At 49.0% G+C, this 20,596-nt stretch overlaps 1 protein-coding gene across 6 annotated transcripts in view; it reads right to left on the bottom strand.

Moving 5' to 3' along the window:
• The window catches only part of BCL9 (BCL9 transcription coactivator), a 57,869-nt gene that overhangs the window by 27,055 nt on the left and 10,218 nt on the right, over positions 1-20,596 (bottom strand). For 2 of the 6 annotated variants that reach the window (XM_048293686.1, XM_048293691.1), the window contains exon 2: positions 4,069-4,249. The exons of 1 other annotated variant lie outside the window; for it this stretch is intronic. The gene's annotated coding sequence lies outside the window, so the exon portion shown is untranslated. Of the gene's footprint in view, positions 1-2,571; positions 2,656-2,874; positions 2,944-4,068; positions 4,265-20,596 lie in introns of those variants that run through there. 3 more of the 6 variants (XM_048293687.1, XM_048293689.1, XM_048293690.1) reach the window with 3 other exon arrangements.

Here is a 20,596-nt window from a genome sequence, read left to right as displayed (position 1 = left end):
TTTCCTCATTCTTTTAAAGCTTGATACATTTAAGGATGCTTCAGAGCATCCTATGTCTGTGCGGGCTTTTCATAGAGAAATCAAGGACAAAATACTTTCAAAGAAAATAAAAATGTTACTGGAACCCCTAAAAACTGAGAGAGCTGTCTCCCCCGCTTCCTCCAACTGTGTTTTGACACAAGAGCAACCAGTCACCAACAGGGAGGCTTAAGGAGACACACTTGACTTGGCACAAGCCTTTCTTCCCTGCCCAGACCAAGGAGAAGGTGTTACTTTAAACAGGTAAGGGCTACCAGACTTGATGTTCCTCTCACAAAAGTGAGGTTCATGGTTATTTCCAGACCAACTTCAGAGTCCATGTTAGGTTTGGCATCTGAAGAATAAAAGCATCTTCCCTTTCACCTTGGTGGCCTTTGAATCACTCCACAACCAGCTCCCAGCTGACACTCATTTCATACTTTCTTACTTTCTCTGCTGCGTGACAATTTTTTTATTTCTCATGTAGTTTACTATTAAACCACTAATCATGTAATCATCCCACCTTAATATTTTACACCCAAATAGCAACCCACAATGGACTGTCACATCAGATTCTTCCCATCTGTCTCCTAATGCTTTGTCTACTCTCCCTGAGTAACATCCACCTTCCACATCCCAAATCCTCCATCTTCAGAGACCTTTTTAGACCCATCACCTACACAGAGAACTTGGGGACAGGAAGCTGGACAACACAGAAAAACAGGGTTCTCTCTCTCACCCTAGAAGTGGAGCCTTGCTGCCTGCATGCATCCACCTTGTCCCACCATTTCCCTAAGCATTTGGGGTCTCCACTGTTCATTTTTTTTCTCATCATCCAATCCTTAACCTCATGAAATTTGCAGTGTTTCTACAGATTTAGCCTCTCATCCCCCTTTGCAGTCAGCCAGAGCACAGACTCCTTCTCATGCATACACACACAGAGCCTCTCCTCTACCTAGTAGGAATCCTTCCAAATAAACTGCCTTGTCAGATACTGTTCTTCCCCAAAATCCCTATATACGAGATCCCCTCCCACACTCTTAGTATCCCACAAACTCCTCTTGCACAACTATCCCACCTACCAGTTTGATACTACAGGCTTAGCTTCCCTGGATTCCTGCTCCCTTGATCTATCTACACTGCTTCCCAGCTCTGGAGCCCTACGATTTCCCTCATGACCGTGTGCACCACCTCCCTCATGCTGAAAGCACTTCCTACCCCATATTCCGGCTCCCAATGCTTCCCCACACCACAATCCCACTCCCATATCTCTTTCTTACAATGACTCAAGTTGCAACTCCTCACATGCTTCCCTCCATGTATCATTCTCCCCAGCAAACCTCATCCTCATTTCTTCACCCAGCTCTCCACATTTTTTCCTGCAGACACACATATTTCAGTACTTCCTGCACCACAGCCCCCCATCCTTTCCTCACAGCATGTCCCAGGTGATCTAACATCCTATACACCACCTCCCACCCTCTCACTTCATGTTTCACCTTGTATCCCACTCCCTGCATCCCTGCTGTAGATCTCTGTGCCCCAGCCCCTCACTTCAGCTCAACCAGAGTTCACACATGCAGCTCCCACCCCACTTTCACACCAGCTTCTTTCTCCTAGGACAGTCTTCGCTCCCAACCCAACAGCTCCTCCCATCCTATGTCCCAGCCCCTCACTGAGATCGGAATCTCATAACCACCTCTTTAGTCCACCCAGCACTGTCCTCTTCCACAGCACTTCCGAAGGCACTTCCACACACCTCAGGGCAGCACAGATCACCACAGTGCTGCACTCCACAGCCCTCGACACAGCACAGACCCAGTGCCCCCAGCACAACCCAGAGTACCCCACACACGCCTTCCCACAGCAGAGAGCCCCAGCGCATCCCCCGCACCACCAAGCATCCCACACATCCCTTCACCAAGCACAGCTCTTGGAGCATCCCATGCACCACACTGAGACCCAGGACAGCCCACACATCCCTCCTCCCAGCACATCCCCTATGGCATCCCATACATTCCTCCATATATCACAGCCCCCGGGGCATCCCGTGCACCACAACGCGAGGCAAAGCATTCCATGTGCCGCTCCATACAGCACAACCTCCAGGGCTCCCAGTGCACCCCAAAGCACCCCAGGCATCCCAAGGAGCACGGCTCCCAGAGTATCCCCCATGCCCCACACATCCCTCGATGGAGCACAGCTCCCGGAGCATCCCCGGCTCCCCACACAGCCCTCCGTGGAGCACATCCCCTGCTATCCACACAGCCCTCCATGGAGCACAGCTCCTGGAGCATCCCCTGCTCCCAACACATTCCTCCATGGAGCACATCCCCCAGGCATCCCCTGCTCCCCACACATTCCATGGAGCACAGCTCCCGGAGCATCCCCTACTCCCCACACATCCCTCCACGGATCACAGCCCCCCAGGCACCCCCTGCAACCCCTGAGCTCCCCTCGCCGCCCCCTTCGGGGCACCCCGGGGCCCCCCCAACTCCAGAACTTGGGGCGGGCGGTGCGAGTGCCGGTGCCCGGTGCCCGCCCCGCACTCACCGCGCTCAGCCCGGGGCCGGCGGGGGCGGCGCGGCGGCTCCGTCCCCCTCCCGCACACACACACAGGCTCCATTGTCCGCCGGCGCCTCCCCCCCCGCTCCCCGCGCACATGGTACCGCCCAGCGCAGCCCCTCGAGCCCGCTCCCCCCGCCCGCTTCCCCCCCCCCGCCTTTTCCCCACACCAGTTCTACCCCCCCCCCCCCCGCACCCCCCCTCCCGCCGCGTCCCGCAACCCGCGGAGAGAGGAATGGTACCGCCCGTCGCGCGCGCCCCGCCCCGGCAATGGTACCGTCCGCTACTCACTCGGCCGGCGGCGGGACCGCCTCTCGATCCCCGCGCCGCGCAGTGGTCTCGCCCGGCCCCCCCGCCCTGCCTCTCCTCTCCTCAGCCGGAGGGAGGGGACTGCGTCCCTTCCCCCTTCGCCGCACGGTGGTACCAGCCGGGCTCTTAAAGAGACAGGCTCCCCTCGGCCTAGCGGCCCCGCCCCTTAATTAACATAGCCCGGCCCCCACCCCGCGGCGGCCACGCCCCCTCCTCCCCTTTTAAAGAGACCGCGCGCCCCGGGCTCTTCTTAAAGGGGCCGCCTCCCCCGCGCCCCCCCCCACCCCCCCCTCCCCAAACTCCCTTCCGCGGAGTCAGGCGCCGAGAGTCGCCCTCACTTCCCCGGTTCCCCGGGAGGCGATGAAGAGGCTCCCCGTGCTCCCGGTGCCCGCCCGGTACCGCAGGGGAGGCGGCCCCGGTGGGGCCGGGGAGGGGCCCTCGCGCTCCCCCCGAGGCGGCGCGCGCGGGGGGCCCGCCCCCCCAACGGCGGCACCCCCTTAACGGAAACGGCGCGCGGGGCCCCTGAGGGGCTGCGCGCGGTCCCCCGGGGGGATGTGGGATGCTGTACACGGGATGTGGGATGGCGCCGCACGGCCCCGAGCTGGTGCCCTTCCCGCCCTCCTCGGCACCGGCCTGCCCAGGCCCACCCCGCTGCCGGTGCCATAGTACCCCCGCCTCAGCCTCGCTGCCCCGCCGCGAGAGGGATTCCACGCGCCCGAGGCGGGCACCGGGAATCGCCCGCCCGCCCGCCCGGTGGCACGGCCCGGGGGAGCCGCTGGACTATCGTGGAGTGGCTCGGGCCGCTGGCACATGTCCCTTCCACATGTTTCTGAGGAAGGCGGGATGAGAGCGGGGGAGATCTTGTGGAGGAGGAGCGCGTCCCTCCTCCCCGGGGGCTGAGCACCCCGACTGCCCTCCCGCCGAGTGACCTGAGGGCTTTCTTCGGGTGGGAGAAAGCGCCGGGATAAGCAGCAGCTTGGAACTGAACAGGGAGGGACCAGGCAGTAATGGCAAACAGACACAACCTATCAACTCCTAAAAATGCCCAAGGGCCCCATCCTGGACAAATACTCCGTATTTGGGGGATTAGACATCAATGTAGTTTGGTTTCAAACTGGCAGTGAAGAGTTTTGAAGATTTGTGGCAATCCCCCGCCCTATTCAGTCTGAGACTTACTCTGAGAAAAGACGGCTTTCAACATCCACTAATCCTTCTCCTTCACCTCCACAAAATGTTCTTAAAATGGGCGATCTCGTGGCTGTGAGGAAGAGGTTTCCAAACCACCGGTGGCACATCGATGCAGCCGAACAGAGAAAGTCAGCGGATCAGTTTTGCTTATCCGCGCTGCCTGAATAACCTGTTTAGCCAATACAACATCAGTGAACAGAAATGCAGTGTCCTCCCTCCCCCTTTATCCTCAAACGACCCATTCTTTGTCCAACTCCCATCTTGTCCAACTCCCACTTTTAAGTAACTCAAGTCTTTGGAAGAAGACCCTTTTAGCGCAACATTCATGCTGGGCGTTGCTCTTGGCAGATAAAACCACCTCCTCTCTTTGCTCAGCCCTCAATCCCTTTTTCTCCTTTTGTCCCTCTCTTCTCCTCCCCTTGTCCCTGCCCACTTGCAAACACTGTTAAAGAACTCTTTACAGTTTCCTGAGCACTGCAACAGTAGCTAATTATCACCTCTTACCCCAAATAGATACTGTTCCTTCAGGGAGATACTTCTTAACAGTGGGGTTTCAGTCCGTTCTGATTTGCAGACCAGAGACCCGAAGCGGTTCCCGCTGGACAGACTTTCAGCCCACTGACACCCTTTCCTGACAAGTCCCTGGGGCTACAAGTTCCTAGGATACACGACCCGAAGGTGAAAATCTCTGGTCTCTGACAAGTCTTTCCACACACTGGCACCAGCCCCACCTGCATCTTTCCAGTGATCGCGGCCAGCACCTTCTACGGCTGAAGTGTCGGTGGAACTGGAACCACCACCTTTGCTGCCGTCGGTTCCACACGCTCCTTTACCTGATGTTTAAACCTTGCCCATTTTTACATTGATGCGGGTCTTTTTTAATGCAACACCTACAATTCCCCCTGTCCTTCAAGCATCCCCCACCATGCTGGCCAGGCAGCCCAGCACGGTGTAAGGAAGAGAATGTACTTCACAATGCTTCCGACAGAAGACCCAGTCCCACTCTCACCTACCCCAGGAACCCATCGTGGTTTGCTTAAAAGGAAGTTGTTTGCCCTGGGCAGTAGAGGCTGGGATTTTTCTGTGGAGCCTAAGGAAGCCAGGCACTCAGCATCCGTTTTCCAAAGGTACCTCTGAAAATCCCACCCTGTGCCTCAATCCCGACACATGCAACAGCAGCGAAAAAATACGAGGTAGTGAACTGCCTTTTTGTTCTCCCCCCTCCTCTGACCCAGTACTTCGTTGTCTTGTCCCTTTAGGAGTCAGACCGGGGAAAACAAGCACAAAATGCTACGAGTTTGCAGATGCTGTGGTTCCTCCGACTCCTCTCCCATCCCCCCGACCCCATCCCCCCACATTTCAAACAGTTATAAATGACTGTGCAACTCTGCAGGCAGCGGTCTCAAATAACCACACCAAGCCTCTCCCCTCCAACGGCTTTAAGTCTCTTCCTTCCTCTCTTTGGGGCTCCGGAGAGAAGCGATCAAGGTGCTTTGCTTCACTCTCAAGAGTTAAGTTGCTACTTCACCCACCACCTTTGGGAATCCACCACAGCAGTGAATTCCCAAGGCTGTCCTTGAAGGGTTTTACCATGGGAACTGACAACAGGCTCCAAAACGATCCTAGCTGCGAAGACAGGTTGTAAGCCAGGATTTCAGGTAGCAGAGCCCCAGACAGTGGGACCGTCACCACCAGCCTCGAGAACAGCCCCCTGTGTTGCGGCCTTGCCCTCCCTTGGCCAAGCTCATAAAAGCTGCCCCAGAGAAGCCCACTGTCCCGGCTCTTTAGAGCACTCTGGCAATTCCAAGAACATCTTGGAAGCATTACAGCTCTCACCACACTGTGTACGCTTTCCTCACAACTCCCTGTCTGCAGCGAGGGCAGGAGATCAGCCTGTCTATTCAAAAGCAGGGCTCTCTTCCATTAGAGCAAACCAAGCCTAAGGAAAGTTGCCACGGGAGCTCTGGCTCTTCGGAGCAGACAGATCAGACAAGATAGCCCAGCCAGCAAAATACATTTGCATGACACTTTCTGTACATGGTTCAGAGCATGGCACACCCTGATCGTGGCTTTTATTCTCTTTAAGGGCCTGGCCCTGCAAACACTTAATTTTACATGTGTAAGTAGAGTCCCACTGAAGCACAATGGAGCTACTCATGCAAATAACATTGAGAGCGTGTAGGGCTGTGGCTCTGTTTCACTGTTCCATCTGCAGCAGACCCAGTTTTAGAGGATCCTGCCATGCTCTCTCAGTTATTGCCGCTCACTTGTGCCAGTTAAACTATTTATGTAGCTACACTCATAGGTGAGCTGTTTAAACGATCCAACTTTCTTTTTTTTAAAGCCCTACCAACAAGAACAAATCCTTAACACCAGACTAGTTCTGATGTAGATTTCATCCCCACAAGTGGCTGAACTGGCACAACCGGAGGAGGTGGAAATATCTGAGAAACGGGAACTTTTGAAGATGGGACTGAGGGAAGATGAAGTGGAGACATGGATCCTTAGCATGTGAAGGCTGGAGACATTACCCTCTTCTGAAGTCACACCCTGCTCCTGACCATCGACTCTCTGAAGTGGAGCCTTCTCCAACCACACAGTCGTTCCACATGAAACAGTTTCACCTCAAATGCAACAGCAGATTGGGCCTTTTCAGTCAATAATGCTTAAAAACCTTGCCTCAAGGAAAGCTGTCAGCAGTAAGGAGAATCGGCCAACAGTCCCTATACCCAGGATCAGGGGCACACATTTCTCCTTGCACGTAAAGGATGCCAACACCATGCACCCTGTAGCCAGTACACCACTGCTTCTGCGGTCATGGGATCCCCTTCTATTAGCTTTGTTATGGCACATTTGGGCCATGCAAAGTGTTCCCTACAATTTATTTCTTTTTTCAGTTTACAGCTATTCTATCTCTAGCAACTCTGTCCTGAAATTGCATCACATATTTCCTGTCTGCCGAGGCAAGATTTCCCTCTTTCAGTGCGATTATAACCTTCCAGCAGGGAAGCTCCACTAACTCCTTAAGAGCTTTGCTCTCTACACTGCTTCCCGACCTGCATTCGTGTACACCTGCACAAAGCGGGTGTAAAACACCATCACAGTTGGAAATGAAGAAGACACACCATTAGGAGGATGTTTTGCTTTGTTTGTTTGCCTTAGGTTTGGGGTTTTTTTGCCCTCTTTTGTGCTCCAGTGTAAATGATCAGAGGAGCTGTGGGACAAGAGAGATCAGGCTCTATGAAACCATTTTCTTACAAGCTTTGAGTTTTACACTGCTGCATGCTCTAATGAGCCTTCTCGAAAGGAAACAACCCATTTCTGTAAGGAATCCAGGTGATTATGGTTTGCATACCGCCGTGATCTCTCTGCATGGGCACAGGGGAGTTGCCTTCATGAATCTTCCTGCAGGATGAAGTCTAAAGCTGGACAGTGTGAAAGAAATGGGAAAGGACCACAGGGAGGGGTAGTTTGACATCCATTGTTAACTTGGAAAAAAAAACCTTCTCTCAGAAAGTCTTTTATTTATTGTAAATCATTCCTAAAAGATTAGGAAATCAGGCCTGGGGGAGGGGGAGAGATTGTTGTGGCTTTCTTTCTTGTTCAGCGTCTTTTAGTATTAGACATTAACCCTAGTTTCCTCAGTTTTGCTGAGCCTCTGTCCTGCAAACCACGAGAGAACATTTTTAACATGCTTTGGGTGAACAGTCCCTCTGCACCCCATCGTGGGTGGGACTTCACAGCCTCCCAGAGGAGGGAAATGCCTCTCTATCCTTATCAATGTCAATATCCACATACAGTCACACACATGCCCCCAAAACACACACATATACAAACCCCACCTCTGTCCCCACTGCTGGTGAAAAACGACCAGTAGGTCACCTACAGCAATGACTACTGCCCGCCTGGCTGCACAGGGCACGGAGCTGAGTTGGGAAGGAGACTGGCTGATGGATCGGACCAGCACAGGCTGCACATCACCCCAAGGCAACAGTGTGCAGATGATGGCAAATTCATCTGGGCAAGAAAGGCCCTGCTCTCACTTTCCTGTCTGCACTGAAAAGAGAGAAACAGTTGATGTCGTGTTTTCCTGTTCACATGAACACCCAAACAATCTGAGCCTTAATCAGGTTTGGGCTGGAACATGGGACAGTGCCTGTGGTTCAAATATTCTTCTGGACATCCAGAGAGACTTACAGTTGATCTGCCCCACTTGAAGACATTATCTCACATCAAAAACTCTGTTGTGATGAACAAATCCCATGTACTAAACATTCCAGTTGCAGGAAGCTCTTGCCCTATTTAGAAAGCCATCTCTCAAGTCAGTAAGCATGATTAAAAAAAAAAAAAAAAAAAACAGGGAGAAGAAAAAGCAGGAGAGAACAGATACTGATTCAGAAGGGAAATCAGGTAAACAGAATCTGGGGAAGCATATGCTCATGAAACACATGAAAAATATGAATTCATACCAAACAAAGGTGGGAAATTTTGGCATAGAGGAGACTTCAGAACCAATGATTGCCCAGGAATACTGCTTCCACCACACTGTCCCCATGCTTTACAGGGAACTGCTAACACACACTGAGTGCTGTGGTGCTGCCAGGAGAATTTGTCTGTGGAATTGTCTGACCCTTGAGACTTTTAGGATTCTCAGTCATGACTTTACATTCCCTTTGTATGTGTATGACTATCTTTGACATCAATGAGAACAGACATGGCAGCAGCTCACAAAATTCCCAACCTCACCTCCTGCTTCCCTTCAGCCACCTGCTGAGCCTGGTGCAAGCCACCAAGCCCCCTTGCACAGCCTCACAGGCACGTTCTCTGTGCTGCCTGTCCACAGCACTGGGGCATATGTGTGCACCTTCATGGTGTAAAACCAAGCAAACAAAATTTCATTCCCAAAGCAACATTTCTGAGAAAGCCATGAGCAGATGAAGAAAGCACCTCTCATTAGAAGCATCCTTCTCACAGGATAAATAGGAGGCTAAGCCTGCCCTCAGACAGACAGAAGAAGTCATCTGTCGCCAACACATACAACAGCTCTCTTGGCATAACGGGCTTTTTGTGCCTTCCAGCGCTGCTCCTCCGGCATCCAGCTGCTCAGGGTACCCGCCTGCTGCACAAAAGGCCAGCAACATGGACAGATTCCACTCATGCTGCCCCTACAGTCAGCACAGAGTTATTTGAGGGTAACATTTTGCCCATGTCTCTCCTTCAAGGCTACCAAAAAATAAAAACAACTTCAGCATGAATTCCCCTCTGGACTGTGCACAAAGAAACCAAGCCCTCGCTGTGCCGCAGACTGGCCCATTAAAGCGAATGGTTAAATTCTTGCTATGAAAAAGTAGGCGTTGTTGTCTGTTTTGCGAGGCAGAAATCAATATTCCCGCCTCCTCTCCTTCTGTTATTTCACCTTGAGATACTCATGCTCAGTTAGATGAGATCTGAGTCTTACTCACTGTTACTGCAACTTTTCTCTCTCCAGCGTTTCACAGGGTCACGGATGTTCTTGGAGTTCTAACCTGCCTGTAATTTACTACTCAGCTCCCTAAACTAATCGCCACTGGTGACTGAAGTAGTGACTGATTTTCCTTCCAAATCACACCACTGCAGCCATTTCCAACTATTTCTCTACACCCTCTATCTCCGTCACTTTGCTCCCTGTGTCCTCCAATAACAACCCTCTTTCTGCCACAGCCTCTCTCTGCTCCGGCCCCCTATAATTCACTCCCTGGTGCCAGCCTCTCCCATACTGTGGCCATCTTGTAGAAATTACGTTTTATTGTGAAACGCCCCTTCTGCTCTCACTCTCCCTTTAATCTAACTGTGGGGGGTAGCTTGGTTAAGTCTGTAAATTTGGGGAGTGGGGGGTGGGGCAAGGGGGGAAAGACCTGGGTGACTGATCCTCAGCCCAGGCAAGCCTGCAGCAATGTTGGCTGAAGAGAGACAGGCAGGGGAAGATAAGCCAGTGCCGTACCTCAACAGCTGCTCCTTCAACCAGGTTTCCCTGCGGCAGTTCAGATCCAGGGCCTGGACCGATTCCCATAGATCAGGTAGCAATAATGCCAGGCTGACTGGGTTGTTCTGATGAGTCCTCTTGGATGCAGCTCTGCCTACAATCATGCCTGCCTCTGTCACCTAAGGATTAGACAACTGCAATATGGTCTGTTTGGCACCATGCTTTAAATCCATTCATAAACTGAAGGCAGTGCAGAATTCAGCACTCAGTTAGATAAGCCATGTCTCTCATCCACGATCATTCTCACATTTGTGCTCCATTTTTATGCCATCTGACCACTGGCTCCCAGACAGATTTTAACATGTTCCTGTTGACCTCTAGTGCCTCTCATCACAGAACCTTTCCCAGCTGACAAATCACCTCTTATATTTCCTAGAAGCAGAAAAGACACCATGTACTCTAGCACAGCTACCTAGGAGAGTAGAGTTGAGGGTTGTTCAGTCTTTAGTTTGCCATTGTTTGCTGGTGACAGTCTGATGAAATTACTTGAGTTATAATGAAGACAGTTTTCATTATCTGTCATTTAAAAATGTCAGGGGAGCTTAGACTGAATGGATAGGTGCAACCTGTTGTTTCAAATAGCTTTTGATGAAAGAAATACATTTCAAAAGTACCAGTCACTGATTTACAGGTGTTGTACCAAAATTACATAAAATAGAGAGATACCTCCAAAGAAAACAAGCAGATTTCCCCACTTGCTGTTTAGATTAGACATTGGCTTACCATTAGTATGGTGCTAACTTTCTTTTACAGTAATCATCAGCTTTCAGATCTGCAAGGCCTTAGATGATGGAGGACAACACCAACAAAACCAGGATACTTCATTATTAGAGGGCACTTGGGAGTTTTGGCTTAGCTATATAAACACTTCACTCTTGTTCTTCTCCATTTTTACTTATGCACTTCTATGGTGCAAACGGTGGACCACTTTAGCAACAGATGTCACGCCTGGACATACTTCTGCCCAAACATTTTGCTAGTCCCTCTCCGCTAATGGTGCTGGCCTCTCACAGCCGAACTGCAATAACAGACTGTATGAATGTTCCCAGTCCATCTGAGCACAAAATCTGCCAGCTTATTTTAAATCATGCTGGGCTATTCCCTAGCAGGAATACATCTGCTGACAATAGCTGCCTTGCAGGTTCTGAGAGACACCTAGGATAGCATGCTTCTTTCCATCTATATCTTTTTATTTCAGAGCATTCATTTAACATGTGAGCCGGTGCTGCACAAGGGACCTGCCTTGGTAAGGTAACTCTGATGGGACACTCCCTGTGCCTTGACTTGCTTACAACACGGGCTGTTCCTACACACTGCCTGCATCTTTTGCCTGCCCTCTCTGTCAAACCAAGACAAAATGAATGCCAGCAGTCCATCCAGCATGCAAGAAATGCAGGTAATACTGTGTACAGTGTCCTTAGAAGTCACTTGTATTTTCAGTAATTGCTTTTATATGACTATCCAGCATCAAAGAGTGTAGCAAGAATCTCCTGTAAACATTTAAATGCTGAAGCACAGATACCTTTCACTTTAGCATCTGATAACAGATTGCTGCTGCTTTGTCCAGTGACACAACTTCAGCCTGCCTGGATCCCACACAAGTCAACTGGCTTCCTCTTCCAAGTTCCTATTTCCCCCATGTGCAGAGACTGATGTGTCCCTCATGGTGTTCCTGCTCTTGGTGGTGTATATGACGTTCAAAACTAAGATGATAATGAGGAAGGAAGAAGGACTGAGCCTTAGGATGGTGGATTCTGAAAGTCACAGGTGTGGGGAAGAAATAAGAGTTGTTCTGAGACCTGATCACTTAAACGTCTTGTTTCCATTAGGACAATGTTTCCCGGGCATTTACTTGAGTCATCCTTACAAAGCATCTCCCAAAGAAAAGGGTTTATGCTCCTGGCAACACGTTCCAAAAAAATGTGGCCCCAGCTCCCTGCTGCCATAAGCAAGCACAACTCCAATGACTTCAATAAAGCTGCACTTTCTGTGGCCCTAAGGCTATAACACTACAGTAAACAAAGCCAAATTCCATAAGCCAGATGCTTTAAGGTCTGAATCCAAGTTTTCAACATCTTACAGATATGATCCACCAAAAGATGGCTGAACCACACCAAGAGCTGGCTGTCACTGAGCTGTTTCAGCCACCAGCAGCGCAGGGACCCCAGGGCCTCATCCTAGGGCACAGAAATGGCTGGTGGTCATCAGCCCGCTCTTTGAAAGGGCAGTGGTACCTCTCTCCTCTAGGATCTCAGCCTCCCTGCTGAGTCCTCTGCCCTCTCCAAAAAGAAATCCCCATTCCCCACTCTAGTGGCCACAAGGATGAGTTTGAGAAATGAAATGCTGACACCAAAACCAATTGACCTTAGAATAGCAGCTGCTTACCGCTCAGGTTTCTTCATCTCCCCGTAGTACAGCTTGTTTTCCCTTTACATCAGAAACATCCAAACAAACATCTCTCAGTCCAAGGAGGGGCCAGCCCAAGGCTCTTGCCAGATTAGGTGTGGGATCCTCTGGCATACAGTGAAAGCAGACCCATGGCTTAGTTAGATGACAGCATACATCCTGGAGTAATAAGGATGTAATGCTGGACAGTTACTCAGGACTGAGTGAACACAGCAAATGAATGGTCTTTCCAGCTTCAGAAGTGGTCCCTGAAGAGCAGCAGTAAGGGACTCTGGCTTGATAGTATAGTCTGGGGAATGTACTGCACACAGCTCCAGTGAGTAATGCTGAAAATCCATAGGCAAAGGAAACGTTTTAAAACAGAAGAAAATCTACTTGAAATCAATACCGTGAAGGTCTCTAAGAGGAAACACTCTGCAAAAAAGGACACATTTGCCACATATAAATCTTTAATGATATCTTGTAGTTTTAACAAAGCATTAAAAAACCCAAACAAACAAAAAAAGAAACCCCAGTTGCTGTAACACACCTGAGAGAGCAATCATCCTCACATGGCAAAATATGATTTTCACACCTGGTAAATGAAATAACTCTGCTGCATCCCAAGGCCAGGGTTAGGGTCTGAGGTGAGCTGTTAATGGAAGGTTAGAGACCACAGAACGGCTCTTCAGAGAGCACCTTTCAGATGCTCTTTTCATGTACAGCAGTGCACAGTAATCAGAAGGCACTGGCAGCACATACTAAAGTCACTGTCACTGACAGTGGTTCTAACTGTGCAGTCACCAGTTGATAGCTCGGCTTAAGACAGCCGGCTTGCGTGCTCCTCTGACTCAGGAGAAGGCTCACACTCTGGTAAGAGCAATTCTGTATTCTTTCATCTCCCTCCTAGCGTGCCTTCTGCAGCACACCAGGGTTAACCACTCACTCTCTTCTCACACATGAAGAGTGGAGTTGCAGAGCTGAGACAACAAACTTTACAACTGCATACAGCTGAAGCCTCTGCACTATTAAAAGTAAAGCAAGCACAGAATATCAAGGAAAATCCTGATCACAGGCCATGTTGGTAGGAACCCAATGACATTCGGAATCTATCCTGTATCAGCATGCTAGACTGCTAGATCCAGGCAGGATGGCTACACAATTTGCCAATCATTCAGGAACATGAGAGGAGTGAGGCCTGTGGGGAGCCAACAGGCCCTGGAGGTACATACAGATATTTACAACAAAAATTCCAGGTGGAATCAGCAAGAGGAAGAAGCACAGAGAAAAACACTACATGATCTAGCACCAAACAAGACACATGGCTTAACAAGACACTTTAAAATATCTGGCTCCATAAATTAGACTGTGATTCCCAGATCTTTAGCTCCCAGCTCCTGCTGATTTCTGAGTATAAAGGGGATGTTTGTCACTCCCAAGATCAGACGCCAGCTCGAATGCCTTTCAAGAAGTACACAGATGAGTATGTTCCTAGGGAAGGATGAGCTAGAGCTAAGCCTTCAAACGAGCACAAGGAGAACCTCCTGCCCACAGACAGGAAAGTGGTAACCTCCTTCACTTCCTTTGTGGCTTTAACCTAAACCACAACTCCTCCCTTTGGGTTAGAAGTCTCTTCCACTCATTCAGATGTTTGTCAGCTTGTCTCTCTAATACCCAGCATTCGTCACTGCCACATAGGGAAAAAAACAGCTCTCTTCTTTTTTCCTCTCTCCCACACCCCTTTTGCAGTTTCTTCCCTAGACAAGAATGGCTTCAATGCATGGGAAAGCAAGTCTAAACTACAGCTCTTCAGGCACAGGCACAGAAATTAGCAATTGCAACATGAGGGGGCAGGGAGAAAGGAGACGTTGGCATACAGGCTACACCAACATTTGGGAATGCTGGCAGTGAGGAAACATTGCTGCCAGCAGGAAGAGTGATGCCAAAATAACTCACAGGGCTTTTCCATGAGTGCAAGCACTCCTTCCCAGCTCAGGGTGCAAGGTCCCTCCTGCTTCCCCAGAGAGCTTCAGAGCCTGGATGAAGTACTGGAAGCGAAGGGCAGAGCCGGATGAGCACAGGGAAGAGCTGTGGTGCCACTCGGGAGGCCCTCCCTTTGTCCGTGCACAGGGAGGTGAGAAGGACAGGTCCCATTATCCCCAGAGTGGGGCAGGGAGAGGCGGCAGCTCCCCCTCAGAGATCCCATCATCTGCTGAATGGAGGTTTAACGATGTGAGAAACAGTGGCTCCCACCCAAAACACTCCCGGTCCAAAGGCTTAACCTTATGATATCCAGGTGATACTGGGGGTTTTTAGAGACAGTTGAGCCTCGTGAAAGATTGGAACAGTTTTTTGAGCAGGCATATTTTGCTACGTGCCTTTACCAGGTAGTCAGAGAGGTACTCAGTGGCAAACCTCTCCCACTGCTCCCATTGCAACACACAACAGGGCAGCCACACACGGTGCTGGGTGATGCAGTCACTCCCTTGTCACCTGCCACTCCCAGGACAGTTCTGGCTCACGTAGTGTGAAAGAACAAGCCTTTTATTCCTTCAAGATTTTCAGAAATTTCAAATAACTGTTCTACCTCTGATTAGGTTAAAAAAAAAAAAACAAAAAAAAAAAAAACGAAAAAGCAGTTTTCAAAATTTCTACCTAGAAACCATGACTAAATGAACTTAATGCAAGGTTTCATTTTACCTTCTTGAAATGCTTCATTCTGACAGCTTTAAAATTTTTCTCCATTTTTTTTTCCAAGATGAAACACAAAACTGGAGTCAACTTTTCCTGAAAATAGCAACAATTCTGGCAAATCAGCAATTCTCTAAGAAAAATTATCTCTGGAGAAAAATCCTAGCAAAACCTAGTTCTGTTATTTCCTCCCAACACCACACAAGAATATGCCTCCATGGTGTAATTCACCCTTAAGTTTCATAGCAACTCTGATGCAGACATATTGCACACACAGATATTAGAATATGCCTTTGACATCACCAGCACAATGCAAAACAGTGTATATACAATATGGCCAAGCAACGCTGCTATGGAAACCTTGCTTTGAATTCCCGTGTACAGGGTGTTTAAATTCTTATCCCTAATATTGCTTTAACAGAATTCTGTATACTTTATTTCCTTGCTCAAGTCATCTCCTTCTTTCTGGGAGGGCTCTCCCTCCAGGAAAATAAAGATGTTTTTGTGAGTGAAGCAGAAGGTGATGAGACCTGCACTGCATTCCGGGTGCTGCCATGTACACCACCTCCATGAGCTGCAGCAAGAGAAGTAACTGATCTGTGCCTCAGTTTCTGCAGCTTTAAAATGGAAATGAGATGATGTTTTACTTCGGATATGACTCGAATGTGCTTCGAAATCCTTTGTGACAGCCAGAGGATACATGCATTCCTATTTGTTACTTTCTGTAGGCGAGGAGTTACTGTCCTCTACAGACCTATGCTGATGATCTCTCTATGTTGGAGAACCAAATCAGGAAGTACAGTCGCCCACTCATGTAGCGAACAGATAAGTAATAAAGCAGCACACTTGCCAACTCCTAAGGAGGTGGTTTCTTAAAAAGACATAGGAAGCTTTCATGTTTTGATGCTGACTAATTTCAGAAAGTTCCCATTTCACTCTCTTCATTTTAAACTTCTTCAAAAAACATGTTTACCTGATATTCTGAAGGCTCTTCTGCTAGGGAGGATCAGATTGGCCAGACTGAAGGTAACACTGCTGGAAGAAAAGAGGGCTCTTTATCTGTCCATCTCCTCCAGTTGCCAGGTGCTCCTGGTGGCCCTAGCGGTATCTTCCAGGTCTCACCCCGGCAAGGAGAGGACACTGCAGCCAGCAGTGGCAATCTGAAACGATGCCAGCTGCATCCCGGGACGTACAGCAACACCTCCCACAAAATCTGAGCAGAATGTGCAACCTAATAACCCAGCAGCCAAACTCACTCCTGCAATCCAGTGATCGCAAATGCAGATTAACTCACTTGCATTTGTCTGATGGTGTAATTGCCAGACTGCACATTCAAATGAGTATTTGTTTAACTGTGTGATACACAGATAGAGCTTATACACTTGAGGCCAAATTTACCCCTGTTGTAATTTCCCTAACTCCAGTAGCAATTACTCAAAGGACTAATTTGGCCCACAGTGTTTCCTAGTACATGTGATTCATCATTTCTTTCCTATAACAAAGAATAATACACTGTTTCAATCAGTGGTGATGTCCTGGCCTCCTTGAGGCTGCCGGACTCCCTGCTTAATCAGACATAAAACAAATCACTTGCAGAGGCAGAGGCGTACAAGCATGCTTTAATTACAATATTGTAACACCAATTAGAGATCTATCTAATCGAGGACTCAGTACTTCCTACTCGAGTATTACTCCCATGTTGGGATAATTACTGCTAATTAAGCTTGGAACTAATTAGGCCAAATGATCTCATTTATACCAACATAGATGACTTCTAGGAGTTCACACACACACAAAAAAAGTCCAAGGGTGATTTTATCATTCCTGGACTCACCAGCACTTCACTTCCAAAATGGACTGTCTTTTCCGAATGGATAATCCCTGCTAGAACTCAAGTCGCGGTCTCAGATGATCACACATTCTCCCAAGGTGGAGAAACACTCTCTGAAGGCATTTCAGTTGGTTGGCCCAAGTCACCTTCTATTCTAATTGACATAGTGGATTAACAGAATTGTGCCCCATCATGGCCTGGTTAATTCCAAACCTCCAGGCCACTCTCACACCGTTATTGTTACAGCTCTCAGTGCACTTAGCACTACCCACACCCCCAGGATTGCTGCACACAATAAGGAGGTTTGTCGAAGGGTACAGTGCAGTGTTAAAACAATAACTGAAAAAAAAAACCAAAACAACTCTCAAACACACCAACTATTGCAGGTACTCATTGAATGATTTGCATCAATCCTGCTTAAAATTAGAACTAGCATCCCAACACCACCAGTAATGGTAGCCCAGCTGTGATGGCTGAGGGCAGGGGCTGACTCTCGCCGATGGAGCTACTGTCTGTGCTACAAGACAAGACTCCCCATGTTCATGGTGTGACTGTATCTAACAAAGTAGGCTTCATACTGCAGGCAGAAAAAGAAAGGACAGCCCATGAAGCTGTGTTTATGTTGCGGTTTCTCCTCCTCCCCCCCAGCCCCAAAATTCTGCACCAGCTCAGCACTGAGATTCTCAGGTTGAAGTGTCACCAAGGCAACTTCCATTTAGACCTGCTCTTGGCTCATGGTAACAAGTCACAAGCAGTAGGGAGGGTGTTCCCCGCCCAATGGTTGAACGTGGTGGGGTAAAACAAACCTTAAAAATAAAACCTTTACATTTTGTCTGGGTATTTTGGGGACTATGAGTTAGCTTCTCACCCAAAGACAGTTTGCACCAGTGGCATGATTTCCTCCTCCAGTATTGGCTGATTTCAGATTCATGGCTGAGTGAAAGAAGAATGCCACCTACCAGAATACCAGTCCCACCTCTCCAAGTGACTGGACGTCTTGCAAATGAAAGGAAGGACCAGTATCCAAGAACTGGCTGGGGGCATCCATGCTGGCACCCATCTGTCTGCACTCCAAACTTCACAAACCTACACATTCTCCTGTCCCTGGGTACCTCAACACCTCTGCTTTGCCTGTTGTGTCTGCAGAGGCTGCAAACCAGCATGTCTGTGCTAAGAGACACTACAGGTAACTCAGGAAGGGTTCATTCAGTCACTGCACAGGCTACCTCTTTCTGCACATCCATTCTTTCAACCCCTGCCTCAAAATCAAGCCTTACAGGACCCACTTCAAGGTGCAGCATTGCTTTCTCCTTACTTCTGCCTTTCTCTCACCAGCTGCCTTTATTACTCCTAAAGCTTCCTTCTAAACACTTCATTTTCTCATGCTTTCTTCTACTTCAGGCTGGAATCCTGAAGCCGCTGAACCCAGGAATTCACCATTGTCTCCAGGTCTTCTTCCAGCCTGCCCCTTTATCCTCACAGCGATCATTGTTCCCTGGTGAGTCACAGACACTTCCCCCTCCCTTCTCCCCTCCAAATGCCTCCTGAACAATCTTCTCTTTTCCAAAGCCTGTCAAAACTGAGCCCAGCAGGATTCCCTACACCAACCTGACCTGGTTACAATACCTCCTGGAACTGATCCTCCAGCTGTCTGTGAAATTTCTGTAGAAGTGCCACTTCTTTATGCAGTACCATTAGCAGAAGACTAATAAATAATGCACAGGAATAACACAATCCCCAATAAACAATGTACTGCTTCTTCTCCTATTTTCTTAAGTGAGCAACATGGATCCTAAATCTGATCTCCCCCTCCAGTTGTTACCCAATCCTCATCTCAGCTACCAAACTCTCTCCTCCCTCCCCTAGAAAGCCTGTCATTCCTTTCTTCCCAGCTGCCAGAGCCTTTGCTGCTACCTCCTCCAGCCCAAATACACTGGCAGACACGAATGCAAGCGTCCACACAACACAAATGCAAACATCCAGGCACGTATCAGGTTGCATGTTGAAAATGCACGTTTCCGTGTACTGCAACAGCATGTGGAAACACGTGCACAGCCCACTGAATATCATATTTATTTGGGTATCTGCTGGAACCCCTGAAGGAAGAGGTGAGTTGGAGGAGATCTTCTAATGAAAACAAAACCACTGAACCCGAAGTCTGGGCAAGACAGTGGTAGATATATGATAGGGCAGTCTTCAGCAGAAGCACACATTGGGCCCAGGGGGCCTCTGAATGGCTTCTTTAGCGTTAAAAGGGAGGAATTCAGGAGCTTTAGATCAGAAGTACATCCCAAACGGGCATTAGACTCTAATAAATAAGGTGCTTTACACTGACAGAGTGCCAGAAACCTCCCAGCATCCTCCCCACAGTCTGCATACAGGCATCTCTTCAGTTGCTGGTGGTTTGGATGGCAGAAGCCAAGCAAACAATCTCCCCACGTCACAGAGGAGGGAAGGGAAGCAACATCCTGCCGAAGGAACATCAAGTCACAGCCACTACAGAAAGCACGAAGAATGTTCTAATTTGGGATTGCAGTAAGTCCTTCAGGACAGGGACTATCTCTTTCCAGGGTCTGGACAGCACACTGCACAATGGGACTCCAGCCCCATATCAGCACTTCAGCATGCAGTGTACAAATATTTACTGTCACCAGCGGCCTGCAAAGAGAGGCTGTCTCAGATGGACCTCCCCAGGGGCATCTGCGGAGATGATGGAAGTCTGAGTCAGTGACCTAAGACCCAGACCTGGGGAGCTCACTGCAAGCCACAGTTCAGCATGTCCTCCTTCTAGACAGGTTCCCTTTTTTTTAAACACTCACTGATTTGGAGGTTTTAACACTTTTTTTCCTGAGCAAATCCCATAATCTTATCCATGGTCTGCATACATGCATAGGTCTAGTTGGTGGCCAGCCCGGTATGGCCCTAAATGGTCAACCCTGTATTTGAAAACAAGAGGCAAAATGTGCAAAGAAACACACACAGGCAAGAAATAAACAAATTCTCATTCTCCCAGTACACTAGCTATGGGAAAACATGCAGGGTCCCAGCAGAAAGATGGCAGGAGTGTGGGGATGTTGGCCCTGTCCCCTGACATCCTGAATATCTGGACTGGTTCCAGCTTCATTTACTAAAGGAAAGCAAAGGGGCTGCTGCTTACTGCAGGCAGCTACCAGGTTCGTAACCTCAGCCCTCCCAGGGGCTCAGGCTCTTGTTGAATAAGGCAGGGACATATCCCTAAGTCTGAGGTTTAGAAACGAGATGTATTTATTTGTTATTATTTTCTGTTATCTGAGTGCGGTAAAGGTCAGAACACTTATCTTCTGGGGTTGGTTCCTGCTCCCACTCATGTGGTTCAAAACCAATTGAATGATTTTCTGCATACTTCTCAGGCAGAAAAAAAAATCCAGGGGGAATGAAACCTGATACAGGGCATTTTCTAAAGAGGATCTGTGGGAAACAAGGATCCACCGCAATGGGAGGAAGGGCTTGTGGGCATTCCTGGGTACCTCCTCCCCAGTCCCTGTTTCACAATGAAACATGAATAAAGATGACTGAGGAGGCCACAGCTTTTTACCTACATTTTAGCC

Source organism: Corvus hawaiiensis, chromosome 2, assembly GCF_020740725.1.
Source record: "Corvus hawaiiensis isolate bCorHaw1 chromosome 2, bCorHaw1.pri.cur, whole genome shotgun sequence".
NCBI lineage: Eukaryota > Metazoa > Chordata > Aves > Passeriformes > Corvidae > Corvus > Corvus hawaiiensis.
Note: the sequence above shows the minus strand (reverse complement) of the source record. Positions and strands in the feature narration are given on the sequence as shown.